The 26,898-nt window shown below is 37.1% G+C and overlaps 1 long non-coding RNA gene across 3 annotated transcripts in view; it reads right to left on the bottom strand.

Annotated features, from left to right (window-relative positions):
• Window positions 1-19,696, bottom strand: part of LOC125278040 — a 100,154-nt gene extending 80,458 nt beyond the window's left edge. The window contains exons 1-3 of one of the 3 annotated variants that reach the window (XR_007187039.1): window positions 19,345-19,696; window positions 18,914-19,251; window positions 15,686-16,041 (exon numbers count right to left, since the gene is read on the bottom strand). This is a non-coding gene — a long non-coding RNA (uncharacterized LOC125278040). Of the gene's footprint in view, window positions 1-15,685; window positions 16,042-18,913 lie in introns of all 3 variants that reach the window. The other 2 variants (XR_007187038.1, XR_007187037.1) reach the window with 2 other exon arrangements.
• Between the last annotated feature and the right edge of the window lie 7,202 nt (window positions 19,697-26,898).

Below are 26,898 nucleotides of genomic sequence, written 5' to 3'. Positions count from 1 at the left end.
GAAATAATTACTAAGAACGAGTTATAACATGACAATGTGAACATGACAACATGAGTATATTTCTAAGAAGTTGTAACAGTTTTAACTACATTTTTAAAAGATTTTCCCTTATCTTTACTCTTATCAAAGCTGTAAATGTGACAACAACATATTAGTGTAACAACTAAACTATTTCGTAAATGGTCAGGACAACGTCCACCTGTTTTGCACAATGCGTATAAAGAGTGAGTTTGCACCCACCATATACCTACTTATAGCCTTTGCTGAAAAAACAAACAGTGCTGAGGGACACACACACAGGAACATCAATTTGCCATCAACCCCCCAGTCCAGCGTTTAATTTGCTTGGTGGCACTGAACTCACACTGAGGTCCAGGGGCCAGGTCTCCCTCATTTACCAGCCTGTGAAATGTCAATATATACTCAAAACAATGGTATTCAGCTGCACGACCAGGCCTGGGTGCTCTCCCATCCAGTGCAGAAACTATGGCGTAAAAAAAAAAAAAGAGAGGCTAAAATCCCATTACGTTTGTTGTTTTGGGCACCTGTTTTCTATCTTTGAGAGATATAAGCCCTGAAGGAAGACCTAAGTGGCCATATTGGCTCACAATGAGGTGAGTTTCTGTCAGTGCAGTCCCAGATGAACAGGTTCTGGGTGACGCTTGACCTAGCTGATGAAAGTGCTAACAGTCCTGTTTATTAAAGGCAGAGATTCAGAAGGGCAGCAGGGCAGAGGTGAGACCTTTAGGGCTGCTGAAATTCATGTGCGGTTATCGGTTGTGGACATATATTTCAGACATAACACCTACAATGACCTTTCATTAACTTTTTCACCTATCATTAACATAATGCCTGTTTTACTTCAACAACTACTTGAACAAATTGGTTTTAGATTTTCTTGTATAGGAACAAATCAACTTCTGTGTGTTATACATAATGGGTGGTCATTTGTACATGTGAGAATGATGTTCCACATCTCCAGTGAGTGACAATATGTTTTTTTTTTTGTTTTTGTTTTTTACAATAACCCCATATTTTTACCTGAAATATCTTTGGAATTTAGTTACTATTATGAAATGTGAAAATCAAAATGGCTAATTTAACAAATTCAACTGAAAATTTTGTTTACTCAGTATTATTTTATAATCCATCCATATAATATAAAAATGACTAAAATTACTATATTAGTTTAACATTATTAATTATTATTTCAGTACATTTTAGTATAGCAAAATTATCCTATATATCTGGTATTTCAATTTGCAGATGCACTAGACTCAGGACATGTACTGTTGTTGATTTTACCTTGCAAAATTGGTAAAAAAAAAAAAAAAAACATATTATAATAAATCAGAATAATAATTCAATTTGCAAGTCCAAATGCCCAGTATAGACATATTATTTGCACCCAAATTAAATTGTAAAGTATATCAAATACAACAAATATTATTGCACTTTCCTATTAAATATGCAGCAAGTAACATAATTAATATAAAAATATGGCCTGAGGACGTTACTCTCTGCACATATCAGTATGAAATGCTTAATCGGATTATTGATAAAGTTATGATTTTGCCAAATTGCCCCTATACAGATTACGTGCCAATGAGACAAAATGTCTCACTGTTCATAAAGTACTTTTAAAACAGTTATCATTTAGCACTTAGGTCAGCTCAAGGTGATCTGAGGAATTTCAAAGGGATTTTCAACAAGTGCTGTTCCTCAGTTCTCTGCCTATATGCAAAGAACTCCTCTCTGTTTAGTTATTCAGATGGCGTGAAGCGAATTCCTCACTTGTCTTTGATGTTACAGGGATTGGCAAGAGTCTATACCTCTTTATGATCACCGTGGGCTGCATGATTCAGCCCTATCTCCTCAGGGATTCTCCTTCACTCTATGCAAGCTAATATGTTTGCCATGTTTAATGATGCAAAAAATGTTCCCGAGTAGCAGTTATTTATCTTTATCACGCTTCTCTCCTGGAGCACTGTCACTTATGCAGCCCAGTACCAGCACCTGCTAAACAGAAGTGACATTGCACATAGTCCAATCCTGGCCAAAGCTGGTAAAGTTAAAAACAGTGTCGATTTTAAATATAATTATATAAATGTAAAAAAGATATATGCCTAGTTCTGTCATGAAACTCTAGATGGCACAGGCTGATGGGTCCTTAATGCAAGCTAATGATTACAGCATTAAGTACTGGCAAAACCTGATTGGTTCATGTCACATCTGCAGTCAATAAGCTCACGGCTCACAACATTTAAATGGCTGGTTATCATTCACTATAGTAGTTGCAGAGCACTTTTAGAGTTCGTCTAAATCCCTCCACCTTCCCCAGCTCCACCTGTATAGATCTGCTATTGGTAATTGATATATGCTATTTGTGCAGCAGCAGTATGTCTTACTCGCAGCAGTGTATCTGCGTAAGTATTAACAGTAGCAAGTTCTTGTACTTGCTCTGCAGCAGCAAGAGCAAAAATCTACAACACAGCAAAAATCAACAGCAGCAGCAATTCAGCAGCAGCAGCAGCGTAGCAGATCTAATCCAACAAAACCAAATACATTAACATTGTCATATCCATTACCATGATAAAATCTTCCAATAGTTGTCATGATAGAAATATAATGTCAAATGAATATTTCATTTTATTCAAAATGTACATTTATATGAAAAGTATATGAAAACACACACACACACACATATATATGTAAGCAATAAGGTACGAGAGGCTGTGCTGTATCGTAAATAAGTTACGGCTGAAGGGCGTTGTCTGCAACCCCTTCAGCCGTGACTTATTCACGATACAGCACTAGCCTCGAGTACCTTATTGCTTTTATAAAACGGTTACCACACAATACAAATATTTGTTCTGCCCTTTATCTCAAACGCCTTGCATATGCAGTCAGATAACTCCTCCCAAAGACAACAGACGCAGGAGTGGTTTTCAAGATAAGTGTAAAGAATCAATAACATGTTCACATAAGCACAACAAAGGCTCTTTACATTCCATATAGTTAGCATCAACTATATCAGAAATAGATTGGGCAATTCACAAAATAAAGGGAAGATAACATCTGGCATATAAGAAATAACAATTTAAAGTAAATATGCACAGGAATTATAATGTAGTACTATCTATATACCGAAAGTGCCTTCAAATAAACTTAAAGCAAGGAGCAATAGCCATGACCGCATGCTCTTCCCTGCTGCTGCTGAAACTAGTCACACACACAAACAATCTGCTGCGTGGAGACGCGCGTCTGATGCCTGTGATGGGCAAACTCGCGACTATGACAAGAAAAACCAACATGTATGAGGATTCTGTCCTTTTTAGGGTCTCGTCTTCCTGTTTTTGGTTCGTTTACATGTCTTAGGTCCATGTTGCGTTCATATATCATTCGAACCGTACCAGAGTTCGTTTGGAAGCGGACCGAGACCCATCTTTTCAGCGGTCTCGGTCCGTTTGTTTGGTGCGCACCACGGTCCAGATGGCAGCGTTCACATATGTTCAAATGAACCGCACTATCCGAGCAATCGCACCATGGTTCGTTTTAATCGAACCAAACATGACAAGTGTGAACGCACTCATAAGGACTTACTTTGAACAGAAGGGGTCACTCTACTACAACTTGTTAATAGACTGAATGCAAAATGTTCATAGAGAACAGCACAATATTAAAGCCAAAAATATGTAACAATGCAACTTTTATGAAGTAAACTCTTACTAAAACCCTTCCTTCCACCAGAAAAAATAGTCCCTGACTGTGAACAGCAACAGAAGTTACATTATTACACCATTTAGATGGTGGCAAAGACTGTCTTCATAAGTATATCAGTCAGTAGCGAAGACTTATATTGAAAAGACTGAATTGTTGTGAATACGGAACAAGATGCAACTGACAAATGCTTTGACTAGCGCTGTCAGTCATGGGAAAACCCCTTAATTGTTAAAAGGACAAGATAATACATCAGACATTTAAACAGATTTTTTATTACGAACATAGGACTGACCTGAAGGAAAATGCTAAATCTGAATGCAGGTAATAAAACACAGCTATTGACCAATCAGAATCAAGGACAGTAACTAATGAATACCCACATTGCTGCATTAACTAATGCTTACATTAGAGAAAATCAGTATACTGGACGCTCTGGAGAGTTTTAAAGAACCTTGATAGGTCTGATCACATTCGGTTCATGTCTGTGAAATGCTCTTCTTGGTTTTACAGCTCATAATGGCCCTGTGTCACCTCATTTTCATATTCTATGACACCTTTCCTTCCCTTATCCTCTCATTTCTGCAGTCAAGTGTGACACAGAGATGACTGATTATCTAATCACCGATGGGCAAGAATCAGCTCTGGATAAGGCCATTAATCATGCTATAGCCTGCCCTTTCAGCCAAATCAGCTCCTGATTCGCAAATCCCTTAAATTTAATCAGCCTCAGGCTAACGCACAATCACCACCACCACTAAAGATTATAAAATGGACCTCTTGCTGATCCTTAGGTGGATTCTCAGGGTGTTTGGAGGTAAATACCACTCCACTGATCCAAAATTTGTTCAGTAGCTCATTTTCTTCACAATTTGTCATAAACATTCGTTCCTACTTGTCAAAACAACTGTGTTAGAGCTTCTATTGACCAAAAATCACATCGTAATTGCATCTAGTAGCATGGTAAAGTGCAAAATTGTGAACATTGTTACAAATGATGGCAGAAGAGAGGAAGTGTATCTAGTCAATTGCTCACAGGGGAGTAAACTTACTGGCTTTAGCGTGATGGTGTACTGTTCCTTTTAGAGAGAGAGAGCAGCTCTTGGTGTGCCTGTGGCTGTGTTGGATCCTCATCAGAGAAAAGCTGATCTTAAAAACACGATGGGGGATCACAGAGTGCATCCGCTCTACATATTTCGGATTCAAAACAATCGATACAAATCTCATCTTCATACCACAAAAATACCACACACAAAGAAACTCACAAAACTTCCAGTTAGTAAACTCAATACATGGTTTAAGCTGCAAACAGAATTATTACAGCAATCAAGGTGGTTTTAGAAGGTAAACAAGATGTTATTCTTCTTTACTGCTTAGTATAGCGTGCTATTGTTTTGTTTTTTTTTGAGCTGCAGCTTTTTATGTGATACTTATGTGCAACCTATCTGACAACCATGGCCAGGTTCACACAGGTGAAGAATATGGTTGTCAGTCCTGTTTTAGGGACCGTTGCTTTGGTGTACATAAATGTATGAATTATATGAACTCATATCATTTGGTTTTTTGGTGTCCTTTTTTGGAAAAACACCAAAATTTACCTTTAAAAAAGCTGAAAAATACAGTTTTGTGAAAATCACACTTCAATCTGATGGTTTACTTTGCTGGATATAGGCAATAATGTCAAATTGGATGTGTTAAACAAGATAAATGGTGTATGCTTAATTTCATGAAGGAAGATATTTGGAAGAATGTCAGTAATCAAACAGATCTTGCCCTCCATTTCCTACCATAGTAGGAAAAAAAATACTATGGTAGTCAATGGGGGGCGAGATCTGTTTGGTTACTGACATTCTTCAGAATATCTTCCTTTGTATTCAGCAGAACAGAGAAATTAAAAAAAAAAAAAAAAAACTATCCTTTAACCATTAAATACCATACATTTAGCATCTGATTATAATGTGAATTGGAGAAAAAACATACAAATAAATAAATAAATAAAAACTGTTTAAAAAAAATCTATAGTTTTTTTTTTTCAGTTAATAATTAAAGGCATAGGTATATTACACACAAAAACAGAACATTATTATCTACTTGAAATTTTATACCATTTTGTCTGTAATTTTTTTCTTCCATGCTGCACAATGTTGTGGCATTTTCAGAGAAAATCCATTTGACTTTTAAATGTAGGTGATAAGCAGAAATGTGGACGGTTCCAAGATGCCAGGCACATTGATGTGTCTGGAGCAATCAAATGGGGTATTTATGGTACGTATAGATAACTATGATTGTCAGGGCCAAACTGTTTGTCTCAACATTAACTCACAGAATATCTACCATTGTGGCTTTTTACATATAATCACAGCCTCAGAATTAACTTATCACTCCTTGTTAGCCCTTCATAATTTACAGTCCCTGTTAAAATGAAATATTGATTCACAGTATGTCTATGATTTGTCATCTTTGCAGTCTGCACTGTGAGGCAAGTTCTCTCTCTCTCTGTGAAGGCTTGCGTCTGATTAGTCTCCCTGCTTCACCAGTAGTGCAGCACTCTGAGCCAGATGCCTTATTTTGCCATTCCCTTTCATGCCTGTAGAATAAACTTATCACTTTAATGCACTTTTCCAGATATCACGTTGATTCGCATTCCCTCTGGCTTGTCAGGAAACTTCAGTGCAAGATGAAAAGGGAAGAGTATACACTTTTAAATATGCACTCTGCTCAAATTCGACTCAGACTAATGGCAGAAAGTTCAGCAAAAGGTCAGGGGAAAATAAGAGCTGAGAAGAGCACCTACAGAAGATGATGCATGCTGCTATCTGCATATGTTAAGGGGGCATAAGACTACTTTGGACAATCGATAATTATATATATATTATATATATATTTCAGTGTGGGACATGAGCACCATGGCTCAGTGTGTCTGAACATATGCACTAACCAATATACCACGACCTTGGACATAAGATTTTATTCATTTTATAGGACTGTTAATTGAATTAAAAATTAATTGTATGAAATGTATGGTATGTCAAATAAAAATAAATAAATAAAAAACATGTCCATTGCATGTTCACTAGTTTTGAGTTTCTTGGTTTTAATATCTGGAATATCCGAAATCGCTCCCTATACTTGAAGGAGTGAATGAAAACAAGAGAGTGAATTCAGACACTGGTGCTCTGGAAAGGCTGCCACTTTTTCATACTTTTTAAAGGGTTAGTTCACCCATTAATTACTCACTCTCATGTCGTCCCCATAGAGATTGTTGAATAAAGTCATTATTTTTGTTTTGTTTTTGCGCACAAAAAGTATTCTCGTCGCTTCATAAAATTATGGTAGAACCACTGCAGTCACGTTGACTGTTTTAATTATGTCTTTACTACCTTTCTGGACCTTGAAAGTATTGATATATTGCTGTCTATGGACGAGTCATATACCTCTCGGATTTCATCAAAAATATCTTAATTGTGTTCCGAAGATGAAATTTCATTTGGGTGAACCATTTAATAATTATTTGAAACTTAGCAAACTGGCAGCTCCAGTAGTAAGATGAAAAGATTTATCTTGAACTCTATCATGGAAACTATGTATAAACCTTAATTAAACAATTTAATAATCAATTCAAAAGGAATTTATACCTGTATGATATTACTCTGTAGTCACATTGGACCAACGGTTTGAAAAATGGATGGATGATTCAGCTGCGAGTGCAAATCTTCTGGCGAGACACCGGAATTCATTCGGCGCGTGACTCTCACAGTGCATTATGGGTATTTTCTAGCCGCTGAGCATACATTGGTTCTATACTCATTTTTGCGGTACATTGTGGAATTGAATGAGTGCACTCGATAATGTCCATTATGGTTTCGGACACCACTACAATTGTCTATCCCCTCAAATAGTCCCCTATTTAATGGTATCGGGGGCAATTTCAGACACAGCCTTTGTTCCCATAGTTACTCTTAGGCTTTATTTGAAATAGCCCCCTATATCACCCCCTAAATTGCCGAACTATTTGAGAGAACCACCATTTGTAGTGGTTTCCGAAACCATTATCGAGTGCACTCATTCAATCCCACAATGCACCACAATAACGAGTGTACATCGATGTACTCAATGGCTAGAGAATACTCACTCAATACTCATGCAATGTAAGGGTCGTGCCAAACTAATTCCTCCATCCATCCATTTTACAAACTGCTGGTCCAATGTGGGTACAGCATAATCATACAGTTATGAATTCCTTTTTAATCGATTATTAAATTGTTTAATTATGGTTTGTACATAGTTTCCATGACAGAGTTCAAGATAAATGTTTTTATTATTACTGGAGCTGCCAGTCTGCTAAGTTTCAAATTAATATTAAAAAGCCAGCATAAACTATGCAAAATTAACACTCAGGGTGCTTTCACACCAGCCTCATTTAGTTCAGATGAATCATACTAGAGTTCGTTTTCCCATTTGGTGCGGTTCGTTTGGGCAGGTGTGAAAGCAGCAGTCGCACTCGGGTGCGCACCAAAAGGGGACCAAACAAGCGTACCGAGACCTCTTTGAAGAACTCCAAACGAACTCTGGAGCGGTTCGCTAGAGATGTGAAAGCAATCCGACCCAGTTAACGGACCAACGAACCAAACGATATCATAATTCATAACGGGAAATGTGATATAAAAAGCAGTAGTGTCTGATTCTGTGAGTGAGCACATTATTTACCATAGTTGAAAACCAACGAGCGCCTCTTCATCTTAAATGCTGTGTAATTGCACTTCTCTGTTCGAGAATGCTGTCCCGACAAAGCCTTTTTCCTGCTCTGCTTCATTTTAACATTCATATATGGTCTCGACACACTGTACTCGCATGTGACTTGCATAAACGCATTTTGGTACGCTTTGAAATGTTGCTGTGTGAAAGCGAACTGAACCATTTTGTAACAAATTTAGTCCCTGTTTTGGAACAAAACAAACGATCCATAGGTGTGAAAACACCCTTAGTGTCCAAATTTGCTCACTCGCTCGCCCATTCAAGTGCACACACAGCAGTGAGTAGTGAAAACACACCCAAAGCAGTGTGCAGCCATTTTTGCCGTGGCGCCCGGGGAGTGATTGGGGTAATGGCACCTCAGTTGTGGCCACAACTGCCCCTAACAACATTCACTCCTTCAAGTGTACTATATTAGTGGACTAATGTAGGTAACAGTGAATGAGGGTATAGGGAGCGATTTAGAACTCAACCTTAGTTTCTGTAGTTACTCTATTTATACCTCTGTTTCAGTCCTTGTTTTTCAGTCATTGTCTTTACATATCCCTTTGTAAAGCTGTTGTGTTTTCTGTTTCTCGTTTGGATTATATTTCTCTGTTTGGATTATTACTATCTTCACTGTTTGGACTTTCTTTGTTCAAGTGGATTACTCAAATAAAACACTGATTGCCTACAGATTCTCACCTCTCCACATCCCTGCTAACTGTAACAATGTAATCATTTGTATTCTTTACTAAAGTAATGCAATAAATTCACAGCACTTTAAGTTATATATATTTATGGAAGAGGATTAGGGCCAAGCAATAATAAAAAATTAAACCATCTCGAGATTAATGTTGTTAAATTTTGAGAAAAAACTCGTTAAATTTCGAGAAAAAGGTTGAGATAAAATGTTGAGAATAAACATTAAATTACGTGAAAAAACTTGTTAAATTTCAAGAAAAAAGTCAAGATAAAATGTTAAGAATAAACTTGTTAAATTACGAGAAAAAAACTTTAAATTTCGAGAAAAAAGTCGAGATAAAATGTTGAGAATAAAGTCATTAAATTACGAGAAAAAAGTCGTTAAATTACGAGAACAAATTCATTAAATTATGAGAAAAGTCATTAAATTTCAAGAAAAAAGTCGAGATAAAATGTTAAGAATAAACTTGTTAAATTATGAGAAAAAAGTTGTTAAATTACGAGAACAAATTCGTTAAATTATGAGAAAAATGTCGTTAAATTTCCAGGAAAAAAAGTCGAGATAAAATGTTGAGAATAAAGTCATTAAATTACGAGAAAAAAGTCGTTAAATTATGAGAACAAATTCGTAATTTAACAAATTTGTTTTCGTAATTTAACAACTTTTTTTTAATTATCTCGACTTTTTTCTCGAAATTTAACAAGTTTTTTCTCGTAATTTAACGAGTTTATTCTCAACATTTTATCTAGACTTTTTTCTTGAAATTTAACAAGTTTTTTCTCGTAATTTAATGAGTTTATTCTCAACATTTAATTCGACTTATTATAACTTTAATCTCGAGGTTTTATTTTTTTTATTATTGCTTGGCCCTAATCCTCTTCCGTACATATTGTATACATCCAGTCAAAATAATTAAAATTTGGAATACGTTTTTTTTGGGGGGGGGGTTTGTACCTTTTATGTATTTGCTTTTTTGCTTCCTGTATTTGTTTGTGTGTGTGTGTGTGCATCGCTTCCTGTATTTTTTTTTTGTCATTGTTGCATTGCTTACTGACTGTAATAAGAAACTTATACTTACATGTGAAATATCTGATTGATTAGATGTCTATGTATGGGCTAAATGCTTCCCTTCTTTTACTTTTAATTTTATTCTACCCAGACGCAATGTTTTGGAGATCTGATCCACTCTTTTGGTGAAGTCATGCTAGTAGCTGACTCAAGCATATAGCAAACAATGACATCAGACTCAAACAAACGTCAAGCCTGATAGACACAGCCGAAAGATGTTTCCATGAGAATGGCTCCATTTCAGGACTGTACTGTCATATGTCGGCACATTTTCAGGGAAATGAATGAGAATTACTGTATATCTGGCAGCTCCATTCCTGACACTAAGTAGGCTGCCAGCTTTGTCCCACGGGAGTAAGGACAGGTTGCCAGGTCCAGGTCAAAGAAGACGACACTTCCTATTAATTCATCCATCAGGTCTGCCAGGATCATAGTGACCGGTGACAGTTTTAGACTACTGCCTGACGTCTTCATTAGATCCATGTGTGCAGGTAAGCTGCACATATTGTGCAGAAACAAGCACAAATCATTTATTTAATTATTTATATCTTTGCTAGTTAAAATGTATAAAAAATAGATGTAAATTATGTCTTAAATGAAAGGCACAAAATGTTCACTGCTGTCTTATTAGCAATTTCCATATCTTCATTTCTGAAGAGCAAAAACAACATCTAATTAAAGCCCAATATATCACTAATAAGGAGGCTGTGAATATTCCTTGTCACATATTATTATTAGAACTAACTTGAGAGCTGGAAGCTAGATTCCATAATTCCATTAATTCATTAGGAGCCATATTTGCATGCCTATATAAGGTGATTTTATGTAACAGCCAATATGCATCGGCGTGTTTTAATATACAGTTGATTCCTCTCTGGATAGGAAGTGTTTCTCCTGGCTATGTGTGAGAATTTCAGCATTTCTGTTTAATATCTCCTCACATCTCTAAGGCCCCAGGCTTGTAAAATCAGTTGATGCCCTATTTTATTTTATGTATTTATTTTATTTTATTTATTTACAGTAACGGTGGGTTTATGGATTATGAAAGCAGGGCAGCTTTTTGTCAGAGTCACTGTGTTTACCAGCCTCTGAAATATTAGGCAATGATGGTCATAATTTTTCTGAGTTTCAGATTAGGTTTTAGGCACATTTGTCTTTGCACAATTACTAAATTGCAGCCAGGGGCAAAGTTATGTCTCAAAAATCAATAGCTCATGCACAGGTTGCAATTAGCTTGGAATTAATCAGAGACCAAGACCTGCAGTAATAAATAATATGAGCACCAGCCCCATGAAACTGAAAGCCTGGAGAACAAATTTTGTGAGTTAAGGGGCAATTTGATGATCAATTACAATGTTTTTCCATGGAAAGCATCAAAGTATGTGAGGAGAGATTCAGACATTGACCGAGTGTGAACACAACTTTGCAAGATTTGAATTAAGAAGGGTAATTCATCTAATTTTAATGGCGTTTTATTTGAAAGTAATAACATTTGATATGTTTGCTTTAATATTCTCTTATTTTCAAGGGGATTCTGGAGTCTGACTTCCAGTGCGACAGCAAAGGAAATTGTTTATGAAGTTTTGCCAGAGCTTGCTAACGCAGTGCCAAAATCCATGCGATAATCAATTCGGTCATCAAGCTAAAAACCCTCATAATTACACTATGTGTCAATACCCTTTTCTCAAGCAGTGTAATTTCAAGGCTTATACAAATCAATGACATAATGAGATCATCTGGTCTGATTATATCCTGTTTTTCCCCAGCTGAAACAATAGCACATTCTCTACATTGAGTGACCAGCCTTTCAGATCCCCTCATGATGGTCATAAAGATTCATAAATATACAGGGCTTAGACGCACTTGTATCATTATAAATGAGAACTAAGTATGATATAATCATGCATAATAGATAATTAGAGAATTGAAGTCTTCCTGAATTGTGCATTTGACTTTTAATGGTCCCGCAATCTGTATAGCTGTGCCCCTTTAAAAGAATGAATGTCAGTAGGTGTGTGTACGCTCATTACTCATACTTAATAAGGTTACTTTACTTGTATAATATATTCCTTCTCTTCAGTCTGAACTTGACCTTTCATACAGTAAATCACATTGCCTTCAGAGCGGTTGTGAGACCATATTCTTGAAGCAACACAAATGTGGGCGCTTATTGCCTCTGAACTCTGAGTGCACTTAATCATATTTCCACCCACAGCCAATAATCGCAAGCAGGTTTCCGTACAAAAGCTCCACTCATACACCTCGTCTGGTGTATCATCTGAAAGAGTTGCAATTCCCGTTTCTTTTTTTGCTCTCGGAAATGAACGTGTGGCTCAAATGGCTCTCTCTTCCTCACAGGAGGTCCAAAGCTATTTATTCCAGTCAAACATTTGCTGCCTTTCCTTATCTGTTGTGGATGTGGTAGATGATCACAGCTTTTTTAAGAGAGAACTGAATGCAAAAACAGAATTACAGCTCACAGATTACAGTTGTGCAAGGCTGTGTTTGCACAGTTTTAAAAGGATGCCTGTAGTTCACCCATAAAATGAAAAATCTCTCATTATTTATTCACCCTCAATGCAATCCAAATCTGAATGTTCTTTCTTCTGTGGAACACAACAGATCAAAAGATTTGTTGCAGAATGTTGATACTGCTTTTTTTCCAGGCTGAAATTTAAAGCTGCAGTCGGTAAGTTTTGCCTCTTTGTCGCCATCTCTGTTTGAAACCTGCAATTGCAGATATTTGCGGAATTATCATCTTTATGTGGGTTGTGCATCGACACGGCTCCTCAGTGCAGATGAATTTAATGTTTTGAGAATGTTTGCTGTCATTCACCGCACTGGTTTATACTGTACTTCAGAATCAGTCTTGGAAGTATGACCAAATTAAGAATTTAAAAATAAGAAGTAAGTAACATGTCTGCCGCTTTTTTTCTGACCAACTGAGAAAAAAAAGCATTAGACAATAAATTGTGCTACCAATGAAGTTTAAATCTAATGATCACTTAGCTCATATCACATCAAACCATGCATATTATTATTATTGTTATACTTTGTTCTCAAATAGTTAATGTTAACAACAACAGCATTGCATAACTACGTGTATTTAGTGTGTATTAGCCAACCCGGTCTCATGGAAAGATGTACTTGTGGGAACATCTTTGCAAGTCGCAAAACACGTACCAATACGTACGTATCACTGCAGTTTCCAACAGAAATGAACACTAGAGGCAGTAAAACAGCAAGCAATTTAAATCGTTTTCATACACAGCTATGATTACAGGGTCAGAGCATGGATTAATAAAGAATTGTTTTCACACCTCCTTGCACAATATTATATTATGATCTCAAAATGCTTTTACCAAAGTGCACAATTTGTAAACAAATATATTTTGGACTTCGCTTTGCTTAACCAGCTCCATAGGTTTCACTTTTCTGACATAATAAGTTTGCTCGCTGGCTCAGCTGATACGAAGTTGTACTTAGGATGCGGAAGGCTTGGGTACGAATCCCGTGAAAGATGAGTCACGGTAAAAGAGCTCAAAGATGAGAGATCAAAAACAAGCTAAAATGGCATGATTACGGATCACTATTGGGTAGGTTTAGGTGTAGTGTTTGTGGTACATTATTTTTAAAGGTGCCCTAGAATTAAATATTGAATTTACCTTGGCATAGTTGAATAACAAGAGTTCAGTACATGGAAAAGACATACACTGAGTTTCAAATGCCATTGTTTCCTTGTTATATAAATCTCATTTGTTTAAAAGACCTCCGAAAAACAGGCGAATCTCAACGTAACACCGATTGTTACGTAACAGTCGGGGTGTACGCCCCCAATATTTGCATATGCCAGCTCATGTTCAAGCCATTAGACAAGGGCAGAACGTCTGGATGTGCACAGCTGAATCATCAGACTAGGTAAGCAAGCAAGAACAATAGCGAAAAATGGCAGATGGAGCAATAATAACTGACATGATCCATGATATCATGATATTTTTAGCGATATTTGTAAATTGTCTTTCTAAATGTTTCGTTAGCATGTTGCTAATGTACTGTTAAATGTGGTTAAAGTTACCATCGTTTCTTACTGTATTCACGGAGACAAGAGCCATCGCTATTTTCATTATTAAACACTTGCAGTCTGTATAATTCATAAACACAACTTCATTCTTTATAAATCTCTCCAACAGTGTGTAATGTTAGCTTTAGCCAAAAACTGAACACGCTTTTAGTGCCACTCAGTGGACATTATAAATGATCTGTCATCTGCAGCATCCTCACATTCGATATAGCCTATTAGCTGGGACTCCTTTATGTAAACAGACCTGATGTAATGACTCAAAGATGAATGGCGGCATTCTCGAATTTCCCGTGGAAACCCACCAGTACCACTCGGATTAAAAAACATTATTACAAGCGTACAATTGTGAATTTGGTGAATTTGGATCATTTTGAACACTGGCTGATTATGTACTTGCTCAAAAATTGATTTTGGATCATTTTTAACCCAAAAAAGTTACAAACTGTAGCTTTAACTGAAATAAAAACTGTATTTTTTTGCTCTTTCTTGTCTTAGAATTCAATACAATTTGCATAACATTCTGTATTCGTAGACATTTTTTTCCCCTTTTTTGTTATTATTTACTGTACTTCTATACTTTGATGTAATTCCAAGTTTGTTTGTTTTTCTAAAAAAAGGGAGAAAGAGATCTTCATAACCACACTGTATACATACCAATCACAAAATAATACCAATCTGAAAATAAATAAATGAATAAAAAATAAATAAATAAGGGGTCGCTTGCTATAGGGTCTCCATCCATGTCTGTTTACTTTATGTCAAAATGTAAATTATATGAAATATTGCCCAAACAAAGAAATTTATATAATTATTCATTATTAATATCAAAATATTTTTTTTAAATAGTTGAGAGCTGGTGTAGGGGGAAACTTAAATTTTGCTCTCTTCTGAAAACAAACCTATTGAATTACTTCAGAATACTTGTAATTTAGAGCACAAAGATGAATGGACTACTTTAATGTTACTTTTATGGAGCTTTTTCAGCATTTTTGAAGCATGACAGCTCCAAGTCATTATATAGAACAAAGCAGTGTGAACTGTTAAAAAAGAAAATATGGGTTTAGAACAACATTACATGAAGGTACAAAAATTATTACTTTTTGGGTAAACTATCCTTTATACTACTTTGGTTACTGGTTCAAACTTGCAAAATGATACTTGGAAATGACTGCAGGCTTGCCCTGAAGGGAGATAACTGTTTGTTGAGTGTTTGCGCCTATTATTTTAATCCTGCCCGAATAAAATTTTTTTAAAGCTTTGCTTCTTCACCATAAGACTTATCTGTTTTTTTCTTTATGATTAGGTCCAACAAAAGTGATTGTATTGGAGAGAATGGGATTTGATAGATAGGCCATGTTTTTGATTACCTATTCTATTACCTTTCTTTCTGCTCTGGCTGTAAGGTCCTCCTCAGTCTCTGTCATTCCTGTCTAGACCTTTAATATTTGTCTGTAGGGAAGATGCTGTTGGCTGATGGAACAGGCTGAGGGTTGACAGAAGGTCATTCACAGCATTACATCATTGGAGCTACTGTATCGGTCCGTTCCAACCATCATTTCATCTTACTGCCTGTTCAAACCGCTCAGTGGCATAAAAATACAAGTCTGTTCAGGTGAGAGCCGTTGTGTTGGTTCACTCATTGAGCCATGGCCTTTATGTGGGTTTAAGCTTGGTTTGCAGTGTTTCCTGATCTGGTTTTTCCTCTCCTTTCCTCATTTTTCTTGTGTTCTCTCCACTGTTGTAAACATACAAAAGAACAAAAAAGGTTAAAGGTGTAATGTAATTAAGGGTGGGGTAAGCGATATTTGAAAAACACTGTTTGGAAGTTAGTCGGACCAACACACCAGCAAACAACAACAAATGTAGCCAATCAGCATTAGAGGGTGTATGACGGTCGAGGAGAGAGAACGAGCAAGAGGGAGATCTGAAGAAAGACTGCAGAAAGAGAGATGAGACACAATACAAAAGAGAAAAGCTCAGAAGAATATTAGTGGAATGAAGGGTTATGACTGGGCAAGATCTTTAGGACCCTTGTTAATATTACAAAAGCTTTCCAACGCTGGAAAGAGCTAATTGGGAAGGCCTGAAAACAGATGCGGAGGCTGCTTTGATTCCGCTTCACGTGTGACTAACACTGGGTTTGAGTGTCATCGATTGACTGGAGCTGCTGTGCTGTTGGAGACTAACAACAAACTCTTCTTTGTATTTAGTATTGTACATTAATTTTTTGTGCTTCCTTGTAGTTCGTTCATCATCTGCGCTTTATTTTTCGTGAAGCATTATTTTGTTGCACATCATCTGTGATACATACACCATCCACTCTCGCATTGCTTGTGTAACAGAGGCCAGCTATAAAAGATGTGCAGGTAAAACTCAATCTCAAGGGGTGCATTGACGACTGCTAGAGAATGCAGTAGCTATGTTTCCATCCACTTATTTTTAATGCGAATTTGGGATATCGCATCAAAAATTGCTGGATGGAAACGCCAAGATGCGCATAAATTCTAAAAATGTGCATAAAAAACATATGCGCTCGTTTGCGTCGGATAAATTTTCTATCCGATAAGAAAACATGCGCATAAACTATGATGGAAACACATTTACTGAATAAATTCCTTGATGTGCATCAAAAAAAAATCATGTGACTTTGCGCTATATGGGACGGCATAACTGTACTAATCAGTGGAAAAATTTTCTGTATTCTGTATAATTCCTCCCAGAACTGTCTAACATGACTGCGTTTCCACACAGCACCACCCTCCTCTGAAAGCAAGATAACACGTTTATTTCATTTCATCTGCGCGCTCTGAGACCCAAATAATTTATTATATATGACAATTATTATATACAGCGGCTTCTCCTGTGTTTCGTAGTGATATTTAGTGCCAGTTAACCAGGAAGTGACTATTTTGTTCTCTTTTACTTACTGGATGTAAACAATGCTTCATTCGCAAATGTTTTATGCAATATTGCAATTTATACGTTAAAGGTGCCCAAGAATGCTTTTTCACAAGATGTAATATAAGACTAAGGTGTCTCCTGAATGTGTCTGTGAAGTTTCAGGTCAAAATACCCCATAGATTTTTTTTTAATTAATTTTTTTAACTGCCTATTTTGGGGCATCATTAACAATGCACTGATTTACACTCGGCGCCGCCCCCTTAAATCGCGTGCTCCCTGCCACACGAGCTGTCGACTATATTACAGCGCATTTACAAAGTTCACACAGCTAATATAACCCTCAAATGGATATTTACAAGATGTTCGTCATGCATGCTGTATGCATGCTTCGAATTATGTGAGTAAAGTATTTATTTGCATGTTAAAGTTTTATTCTGAGTGAATTTGAGGCTGTCCTCCGTGGCTAACGGCTAATGCTACACTGTTGGAGAGATTTATAAAGAATGAAGTTGTGTTTATGCATTATACAGACTGCAAGTGTTTAAAAAATGAAAATAGCGACGGCTCTTGTCTCCGTGAATACAGTAAGAAACGATGGTAACTTTAACCTCATTTAACAGTACATTAGCAACATGCTAACGAAACATTTAGAAAGACAATTTACAAATATCAGTAAAAATATCATGCTATCATGGATTATGTCAGTTATTATTGCTCCATCTGCCATTTTTCGCTGTTGTTCTTGCTTACCTAGTCTGATGATTCGGCTGTGTGCAGATCCAGATGTTACTGGCTACCCTTGTGTAATCCCTTTCATAATGTTGGGAACATGGGCTGGCATTATGCAAATATTGGGACGTACACCCCGACTGTTACGTAACAGTCTGTGTTATGTTGAGATTCGCCTGTTCTTCGGAGGTCGTTTAAACAAATGAGATTTATATAAGAAGGAGGAAACAATGGGGTTTGAGACTCACTGTATGTCTTTTCCATGTACTGAACTCTTGTTATTTAACTATGCCAAGGTAAATTCAATTTTTGAATCTAGGGCACCTTTAAATTCACAACTTTGGATGGAATTGTTAGTGCACTCGCCAAGCAGGGTTCGAGACCGACTCGGTGGTTAGGATTGGAGGGTGAGTTTTGGAGGTGGAGCAATGAAAAGAGGGGTGTATTTGTTTGTCCAAAAGTGTTTTTGAAATATCGCTTACCCCACCTTTAACATTTAGCATTTATAAAAACAGTTAGTGAAATTAAATTATGAAATTATTATTTATACACCCAATTTCCCAGCAGGGTAAACAGGCAAACAAAAACAAGAAAGAAAGAAAGATTATTTATACAACTAATAGCTTAACAGCTACCTAATATTTTAACTTAATTTTCAGCAGGGTAAACAGGCAAATAAAAACGATGAATGAATGCTATTATTATTTATACACCTTTACATACATCAAATGAAATTAGTACAGTCCCCTCCTAAAAAAAAAAAAAAAAAAAAAAGACAGAACAAATTCGATTCCTTTTGGAACTGCGACTGCAGGGAGAGATTTGAACTGTCTGATAATTATAAGTAATCGAGGAGCACTATGAGAAGCCTCCTGCTGGGGAAACGGAAGTGGCTATATTTCAAATAAAAACCTGCAAAATGCCACCAGCACAGCCCCACAGCAGTAATCCAAATATGGAGATGTGAAGCAAATTACCTGTGAAAAAAGGACAGGCGCGTTGACCGCCGCGGGCAGAGCTCTCTCTGTTCCCTGAGACGTGGTCAGTGGTGTGGATGCACAGACAGCATTACCACTCAAGCGGAGCCGCCACAGCTCTTTTAGGTCAAATATTAGAGGGGTTTATGCAAATTGGCAAATTGTTGAAGGCGGGTTTGACGAGCAAAGGGCTGACTTTGTGTCATTCAAACATGTTTTTACTCTTTTTACATAATTTATCCCTACAGTAGGTACGCTACCTCATTCCCTCTCTCTCTCTCGTGCACTCACTCAACCTGCAAGCGACACAAACGCACTCTTGCAAACACACACCAGCCCTTAGAGATAGCAGAAAGACGTCATTAGCTCATGGTCGTCTGGTCCATTTTTTCAGCCCTGCAAATGACTTAATGGGTTGAGGTCTGGTTTACCTTTCATTTTCCAGCTCCCCATATACGTACCCCAAACTACGACCCCCTCAGAGGGGTGAAACCAGCTAAATAGCACCGGGTGACAGGTGACTGTGCAAGTTAGATACATGTAACTTACTGTGCTTTTTTTTTTTTTACCTCGTGCAGTTTGTGCATATTGCGCCCCCCGTAGGATGGCAGCTGAACTTTGAGTCTCTTTGTTTGACTCTGGCAGGGTAAATTGCGGTGATGCTGATGCTCATTTTGACTGACTTGATCTTATTGTGGAGCTCATGCTGTATGTGCCGATCTACCGCAGTCAGAGAGAATAAATCAAATCTGCTTTCTTGTGTTTTCTCACAGTTATTACACAATAACGTATGTGTCACTCTAGTTTTCAGCAGCTTGATGTGGATTAATGGTGAGACAGCAGTGCAAGATTTTGGAGGCTTTTTAGTCACTTAATTGCATGTTATTTCTATATATAAAAAGGAGACCCGTTTATGAGTTTGTGAATCTCCAATATACATGCTGCCGCTCTCAGAGTTAGAGCTGTTTGGTGACAAGTTTATGTTCTCAGCAATTTTAAGCGGCAAGTCCACAAGCAAATAAGCAGAGGGACAACATCATATACCGCCACAGTCGCCTCTGCAAAGGCAATTTTGTTAAGCTGTTACAGTCTGAAAAGTATGAGTTTGTTTGTGTGTGTGGGCCTGTTGCTGAAGCATTCATTCGCCTGGTCTAGCTGTTTACATTTCAACTTGGTTGAAGTAATTTTCTGTCAAAGTGCTACTCTCGGTTTTACATTTCAATATGATGTGAGGTAAAAATATGAACATATATATTTACATCAGCAAAACTTCTCAAGCTTTTTGTGTCTGACAGATACAGAGAGAAGTTCATTTTAAAGTCACCACAAAATCAAAATTGACGTCTTATATGTTATGGAATATTGCAGTATACATTATAAATGATATATTTGTTCACATAATTATTTTTTATTGTATTCTTTAATCAAAAAAACTTTCCCTTACTCTTGCAGCGACATCTCTTCTCTTCTCTGAGGATGGGACAACCTGTCACTCACATGACATCACAGAAATAGCAAACCAATGATCCAACAATCCAATCAATTCCAGATGGACAAAATCAAGTACTGACCTACTTTTTTTTTCTTATTTAAGAAGCTTTTTTTGAGTTTCACTCAAATATACGTCACAATAAGAAAAGACTATCACAACTTCTGTTTCATGCAAAATTTCTGATGAAATTTAAGAAAAACATTAGTCTTAAAACTTTAGCTTTGTCTAATTTAGCAAAGTTGATGAGTATATTTGACATTTTGCACTTTCAAGTTTGAAGAGAAAAAGAGAAGCGTCAACTGTCATACATCTATTGTGAGCTTATCTAAGAGGCGTGATAGCTTTGAATCATTGAACCCTGCTTTATGGTGTTATAGACAAAGACTGAATTTTGCCTTTGTTTTTCAGTGTGTGTAATTCACATGTTGCCTGAAACTAAATCTGGTTTGGAGTCAAGCTGTGAGAGCTTTGACATACTTTCTTGGATGCGTTTAGTTTCACAAGAACAATTTGCTTTAATTTCATAGTGAAAGTTTCACAGAAGCTTACTGAGCAACTGCCAAACTATTATGTTATAATTACACTAAAGTATGATATATATTACTATATGAAGAAATACAAGAACAAAAACTAAAACTTAAAAAAATCTTAAAACTTAAAAAAATAATAATATTAAGCATTAGTTCACTTCAGAATTCAAATTTCCTGATAATTCACTCACCCCCATGTCATCCAAGATGTTTATGTCTTTCTTTCTTCATTCGAAAAGAAATTAAGGTTTTTGATGAAAACATTCCAGGATTTTTCTCCATATAGTGGACTTCAATGGCTACCAATGGGTTGAAGGTCCGAACTGCAGTTATCAGTGTAGCTTCAAAGGGCTCAACACGATCCTAGCTGAGGAATAAGGGTCTTATCTAGCGAAACGATTGGTCATTTTCTGAAAAAATATATACTTTTTAACCACAAATGCTCATCTTGCACTAGTTCTGTGATGTGCCACACATTATGTAATCACATTGGAAAGGTCACGCGTAAACACGCGTTCACTTTGTAAACACTTGCTCGGTACTTCTGCCTATGTCACGTGTGACCTTTCCAACATGATTACGTAATGCGTGGCGCATCGCAGAGCAAGTGCAAGATGAGCATTTGTGGCTGAAATGTATATTAATTTTTTTTTTTTCTAGAAAATGACCGATCGTTTCGCTAGATAAGTCACTTATTCCTCAGCTGAGATCGTGTTGAGCGCTTTGAAGCTGCACTGAAACTGCAATTTGGACCTTCAACCCATTGGAAGCTGTTGAAGTCCACTATATGGAGAAAAATCCTGTAATGTTTTCCTCAGAAACCTTAATTTCTTTTCGACTGAAGAAAGAAAGATATATACATCTTGGATGACATGGGGTGAGTAAATTATCAAGAAATTTGAATTCTGAAGTGAACTAATCCTTTAATATTTTCTCTGAGTAATTAGTAATTATAATTTTGGTTTTCCCTATATTATAGATATGCTGGTGATAGTTCTGCAATATTTTGAAATACAAAGACAGTGTGCTTGAATATTTTTTATTTATTTTTTAATTCTGGAGCTCTCATGTTTGGCGATTCCCCTTAAAGGATTAGTTCACTTCTGAATTAAAATTTCCTGATAATTTACTCACCCCCATGTCATCCAAGATGTCTTTCTTTCTTCAGTTGAAAAGAAATTAAGGTTTTTGAGGAAAACATTCCAGGGTTTTTGTCTGTATAGTGGTCTTCAGAGGGGTTCACTGGGTTGAAGGTCCAAATGTTAGTTTCAGTGCAGCTTCAAAGCACTATACACGATTCCAGATGAGGAATAAGGGTCTTTTCTAGCAAAATGATCAGTCTTTTTCTAAAAAAAAATAAAAATTATATACGTTTTAACCACAAACGCTTGTCTTGCACTACCTCTTGCACTCTTCTTCTTGTAGAATTCCAGCAGTGTAGATGCTGCTAAGTGTAATAAGGCCCCGGTATACTTCAAACGAAATCGAAGAACGAACTGATGTCATTTCGAACAAAATCAGGCCAAAACGAAGTTCGTTTTGTGTTCTTTTTGGAAGTTCGAAACGGCTTGCCAAAGTGAACTTTCAGGAAAAGTTCGCTCCAGCTGTAAAACACCTTCGTACTACCATTGGTCAGTGACAATAACGTAATAGGAGGAGTGCGCCGAGGCTCCGCCTTCACTCGCGTGGACCGTGTCTTTGACTCATTTCGTGTGTTTGAGTTTGTTGAGGTAAGAGCTCTGCGGGTGAAAACATGAACGGATAGCCGCTTTATAGTACAAAATGAAGTTGGGCTTGTAAAAAAAATGAGGCACTTACACTGTTTTTCATGTTTGATACTGTAAAGCTGCTTGATTTTGAATAAAGTGTTATATGAATAAATGTGACTGGAGTGCTAATTTGCAGAGCTCATGTAACATACTAGGGCTGGGCGATATATCGCATGCGACTGTCACGCGCATTTCGTCAGTAAAGCCGGTTCCCTGATTATCGCTAAATCGCCATCATCTGCTTTCAAATGGAGCGGCATTTAATAGACAGAGCCGTAGTTCACTGACAAGCTACACAATATTGCATTCATTATCGAAGGCGATTCATCTGCGATAATGAACACGGTATTGCGTAGCTTGTCAGTGATCTACGGTTCTGTCCATTAAATGGCGCTCCATTTGAAAGCAGGTGATTTCGCAGTAATCAGGGAACCAGCTTTACTGACGAAATGCGCGTGACAATCGCATGCGATATATCGCCCAGCACTATAACATACCCATGTTGTTATGATCAGACACTTTTCTTATGCTTTCTATAATAAATGCTTGCTGTTTTCTCATTTTTGTTGTTGTATTTATTTTGTTACTGAGAAGAAAGTGTACAGCACATATTTACATATTCATCTAACCGTCAATCTCAGCAGTGTGGGCGGCGTCAGATGTTCGTTTACAGTATATCACTGGTCACGCATTTCGAACTTCGTTTTTCCCCTAAACGAAGAACGAAAAAGAACTTTGGTTGAAGTATACCGGGGCCTTTACTGCCCTCCACAGGTCAAAATTTAAACTAAATTGTCCTATACAATATGCTAGTGCAAGTATATAAGAAGTAGTTCAAACTTTGACCTGTGGGGGGCAGTAATACACTTAGCAGTGTAGAGCGCTTTGAAGCTGCACTGAAACTGACATTTGGACCTTCAACCCAGTGAACCCCACTGAAGTCCACTATACAGACAAAAACCCTGGAATGTTTTCCTCAGAAACCTTCATTTCTTTTCGACGGAAGAAAGAAAGACATGAACATCTTGGATGAAATGGGGGTGAGTAAATTATCAGGAAATTTTAATTCAGAAGTGAACTAATCCTTTAATGTGTGAATTTGAAAATAATTATAATAATTGGAAGGTCTACTAGAAAACCTGCCTTCTTGATTTTCCTTAGTTGTATTTTTTTTAGTCAAATAAGTGCTTTCTACCATTAGAGGCAATGCATGTTAATCATCAATATGCTCTATACACGTTATTAAAATTTCACCTTAATTATTTTCCAGCAAAAGGATACCTTGGTCTGACATTTCAGAATGGCGAACAATAACCTCAGCAGGGCCTTGCTTAATCCTGTTTCAAAATGTAAGCCACTAGTCAAGGTCAGTCGGAAATGTGTTATTAATTTGCCCCCTGACAATAACTTCCAGCGGTTCTCCATAATATCTCTCATCAAAAGAGAACAATGATTTGTCCCAAACTACTCACCAAAATAGACTGCAACAGCCTCCTGCTGACAGCCAATTGAATTCCTCTCCCTCCTGCATCCATTCTAAATGAGCGTGCATGATCAGCGCCCCACTTCTGATTGGATCAGGAAGTGTTGGCCTTGGACACCGTAACTACGGGAACTGAAACAGCAGCATAATTTGATTGCATCACATTGTTCATTTGCTTGCTGTCGGATCTATTATGAAATTCAATTTAAATCATAGCGATAAGGAAATTAACGTTAATTTGGTGCTAATGAGAATCTAAATGATGAATGCACACACACAAGCAGATGGAAACTGGGAGGAAATGCTTCTTTCTTATGATGTTAGTGCTTTATATTGTTGTAGTTTATCAAAGCAACATTTTTCATCAGCATCACAGTGCTGGCAGCAGATGGCCAGAACTACTAGATTCTGGGAAGGGGGAAAGCTTGGGAGATTCGGACCACATTTGTACCGCTGGGTTTCAGACGTGAGCGTGTCCAAGCTGCAGCCACTGGGACAATGCGGTCGACCTGTCAGAACCTATTTAAACCAATTCACATGGCACAGATACCATATGTAACTGCACCCTGACATGCTGGAGTCCAGCAGCATAGACTTGGATGCAGGCCAGAGAAGATATTTAAAGAGATAGTTCACCCAAAAATTAGAATGATCTCATTATTTACTCATCCTCATGTTGTAACAAACCAGTATCACTTTCTTTGTTATGCGTACAACACAAAATGAGATTTTGAAGAGAACAGACAAAAAACACCATAAAATCTGCTAGGCTTGTTTTGCACGGAGCCCCTAAAGGGACATGGTGATGGAAAAAATATATTTTCATATGCTTTTACATTCACTCACAAAAGTTTTGCGTTCCCCAGAGAAACTTTGCGTTCCCTCGCAAAACATTTGTGTTCTTTGCAAGTTTCTCGGCAGAATGCAAAAGCATTGACAAATAATTTTTCCGCCATCTCACGTTTTCCTTCTCCATGTCCCTTTTGGGGCTCTATAGAATATAGGACCAAATTTTCTAAATAGGGCAAATTAGCTTGAGAGTGCAATTCCAAAAAAGCACCGATGGGAGTGGAAGGTTAAAGAATACAGACGCAGCAGGATCATTTTCTTAATGGCCAAAGCAAACTACCAAGAGCAGCGCAAATGTCTGTCTGTAAAGTGTCTGTTTTAAAGGGTTAGTTCACTTCATAATTAAAATTTCCTAATAATTCCCTCACCCCCATGTCATCCAAGATGTTTATGTCTGTCTTTCTTAAGTCGAAAAGAAATTATGGTTTTTGAGGAAAACATTCTAGGATTTTTCTCTATATAATGGACTTCAATGGTTACCAACAGGTTGAAGGTCCAAACTGAAGTTTCAATGCAGCTTCAAAAGGCTCTACATGATCACACAGCTAATATAACCCTCAAAATGGATCTTTACAAAGTGTTCGTCATGCAGCATGTCTAATCGCGTACAGTGTTTATTTTGATGTTTACATTTGATTCTGAATGAGTTTGAGGCTGTGCTCCGTGGCTAACGGCTAATGCTACACTGTTGGAGAGATTTATAAAGAATGAAGCTGTGTTTATGCATTATATAGACTGCAAGTGTTTAAAAATGAAAATAGCGACGGCTCTCGTCTCCGTGAATACAGTAATAAACTACGGTAACTTTAACCACATTTAACAGTACATTAGCAACATGCTAACGAAACATTTAGAAAGACAATTTACAAATATCACTAAAAATATCATGATATCATGGATCATGTCAGTTATTATTGCTCCATCTGCCATTTTTTTTTGCTATTGTTTTTGCTTGCTTACCTAGTCTGTTGATTCAGCTGTGCACATCCAGACGTTCTGCCCTTGTCTAATGCCTTTCATAATGTTGGGAACATGGGCTGGCATATGCAAATATTGGGGGCATACACCCCGACTGTTATGTAACAGTCGGTGTTATGTTGAGATTCGCCTGTTCTTCGGAGGTCTTTTAAACAAATGAGATTTATATAAGAAGGAGGAAACAATGGAGTTTGAGACTCACTGTATGTCATTTCCATGTACTGAACTCTTGTTATTTAACTATGCCAATATAAATTCAATTTTTGAATCTAGGGCACCTTTAAAATGATATACTTTTTAACACAAACGCTCATCTTGCACTAGCTCTGCGATACGGCACGCATTACGTAATCACGTTGGAAAGTCATACGTAACATAGGCGGAAGTATACGGTAAGGTGAAAAACTCCATCTCATTTTCTTCTCCAACTTCAAAATCGCCTACATCACGCGTGACCTTTCCAACATGATTACTTAATGCATGGCGCATCGCAGAGTGAGCATTTGTGTTTAAAAAAGTATAGAATTTTTACAGTATACAGTTTATATTTTGTCGGAAAACCACAGGGAACCCTTTAAGTTTCTCTTTTGTTGACAACAGCTGCCAGACAGCCTTCCGTATTCAACTTACGAAAAAAGCTTTTTCGTAAAGGCATAGGGCGTAGCATAAACCTTTTGAACTGCAAGAGGCGTTACACTTTCTTTGTAAGTTGAATACTGAAGGCGGTCTGGCAGAAGCTAGATATTTTACTTTATAGTGTGTTAAATATGGATATTTTTCTTACACAAACACAACGCTTCGCTTCAGAAGGCCTTTATCTACTTTATCTATGCACTTTTTTTGAGCTTCAAACTTGTCCCCACTCACTGCCATTATAAAGCTTG

This window comes from Megalobrama amblycephala, linkage group LG11, assembly GCF_018812025.1.
Source record: "Megalobrama amblycephala isolate DHTTF-2021 linkage group LG11, ASM1881202v1, whole genome shotgun sequence".
NCBI classification, from domain to species: Eukaryota; Metazoa; Chordata; class Actinopteri; order Cypriniformes; family Xenocyprididae; genus Megalobrama; species Megalobrama amblycephala.
Note: the sequence above shows the minus strand (reverse complement) of the source record. Positions and strands in the feature narration are given on the sequence as shown.